We start from the raw sequence: 2,304 nt of genomic DNA on the forward strand, positions 1-2,304 counted from the left end.
ATCCGGCTTTAAACTTCTCCACAACAGTATCTCGGACCTGCCTGGTGTGTTCCTTGTTCTTCATGATGCTCTCTGCGCTTTAAACAGACCTCTGAGACTATCACAGAGCAGGTGCATTTATACGGAGACTTGATTTCACACAGGTGGATTCTATTTATCATATCTATCTATATTAGTCATTTAGGTCAACATTGGATCATTCAGAGATCCTCACTGAACTTCTGGAGAGAGTTTGCTGCACTGAAAGTAAAGGGGCTGAATAATTTTGCACGCCCAATTTTTCAGTTTTTTATTTGTTAAAAAGGTTTGAAATATCCAATAAATTTCGTTCCACTTCATAATTGTGTCCCACTTGTTGTTGATTCTTCACAAAAATTTTTTATATCTTTATGTTTGAAGCCTGAAATGTGGCAAAAGGTCGAAAAGTTCAAGGGGGCCGAATACTTTCGCAAGGCACTGTAACATGGACTGAAAAAGGATCCATATGAGGATTTGTAAGTACAGCGCGGGTGGCACAGTCTGAGGGAGAGGGAGGGGAGAGAGAGAGAGAGAGGGAGACGGAGAGGGAAAGAGGTGTGCGAGTAGCCATTCCTTGTGAGCTATAATAATAATTTATAATAATAATAACATTTTTTATTTTAAATTAAATTTACAACGGAAAGTTTTCAATTCAAGTTTTTTATTTCATGAAAAGTTCTACAGAAGATAATTGTTACAGTTATTACACTACTACACCACCATTGCATTTTTCTTATCAAACACCCCCTAGAGGCAGCTCACGCACCCCCAGGGCTGCGCGCACCACACTTTGGGAATCGCTGTTGTAAAGTTATGAAATGTTTTTGAGCTGTCTTTCTACATCGCTAACTTCTATCTATTTATTTTGTGCTTTGTAGATGTATGTCCAGTGCACAGTCAGTCTGTGCATTGCCACCATACCCTCTGTGAAGTGCCCTGATCTATGCACCACAACCCTTAATCAGACCAACGTGGTCAGCAGTTTGTTTACTAGCAGCTACACTGTCCGCTCAGGACCCATTAGCCTTGTGTATACCACTCCTGCACCATTAACAACAACAGTCAGCACTACTCCGACCATTACTCCAACCACTACTCCTACCGCTATTACAACCACTACTACAACCACTACTTCACTAACTACTACCAAACCTGCCCAGAGTACCTCACATGGTAAGATGATATCTCCTAAACAAGACTTTATCTCTTTGTTGCTGTTTTTTGACAATTCATGAAATTAAATATCAATCCACTAACCTGTGAATTACACATTGTTAATTGCAAGGTGAGTTCAAGTTTGTAAAGTATAGGTGAAGTGTATCTTTTATTTTTTTTTGGAGGAAAATACTGAGCACTGACTCATAAAAAGCTGAAGAATTAACTCCTTAACTTCTCCTCTCTTCTCTTGCAGCTCCAGAACACCCCTCAGCCATGGCAGCAGGAGTTATTTTGACAACTATCAGCATATTACTTAAAAACATCTTTGTTTACTGAACATGCTGCTGAAAGATCTGTCAGATTATGGAGCACTACATTTGTCTGTTTGGGACATTTAAAAATTGAATTGTATATTTTGAGCTTTTTCACAGTAGCTAATAAAGTGAGAGCACATTACATGCTGCTGTACTGCTCACACTGAGTGATCTTTATTACTGTTGCTTATATCACCAGTAGTGGGAAGATGCTAAAGGATAAGACGCAGACAAAGGGTTACGCAATATAATATATTTTTCCTGAAATAGGGCTTTATTTTTAATTTGCTTATATGAGGAGTCCAGGGACTTTGGAGCTTGTTGCATGTCATTTTTCCTCTCTGGTAGGTTTTTTAAATAAGGAAACTACACTAACATTTCATATCTCCATTCACTTGTTAACATCGTGTTCAATAAAAAATGTCTTGTCTGATGGACAATACAACTGTTGTTTTTATTGAATTGTATTCATCTCATATGAAAATCTTCAGCCAAAACTAAATAGCCTACATTAAACGACAGAATAAGAGAACAGAATAGAAGAAGAATAGATACATTTTAACTGTTTTAAATTTTTGAGAGACTAATGCTTCAATATAATGTTTGATTTATTTTGAAATGTTGTATTTGTCAATGTAGGCCGCATATTTTTTAAATAAGATAAAGAGGTCAAATAGGCTTTTCTTTTACAATGAATATCAGTCTTTTCATAAAAGAATATAATATTTATTATTTTTTTTTTTTTTTTAAATATTCTAAATCTAACCAAAATAATTTGGTTCATTAACAAACACAAAATTAATGACAAATGCTT

General features: G+C 36.1%; 1 long non-coding RNA gene across 1 annotated transcript; it reads left to right on the top strand.

The window, feature by feature from the left end:
• The first annotated feature begins 917 nt into the window (after window positions 1–917).
• On the top strand, window positions 918–1,932 carry LOC123959456. The gene is made up of 2 exons (XR_006822299.1): window positions 918–1,191; window positions 1,430–1,932. It is a non-coding gene; the product is annotated as an uncharacterized LOC123959456 (long non-coding RNA).
• Window positions 1,933–2,304: the final 372 nt, after the last annotated feature.

The sequence above is a fragment of the Micropterus dolomieu genome, linkage group LG20 (assembly GCF_021292245.1).
Source record: "Micropterus dolomieu isolate WLL.071019.BEF.003 ecotype Adirondacks linkage group LG20, ASM2129224v1, whole genome shotgun sequence".
NCBI lineage: Eukaryota > Metazoa > Chordata > Actinopteri > Centrarchiformes > Centrarchidae > Micropterus > Micropterus dolomieu.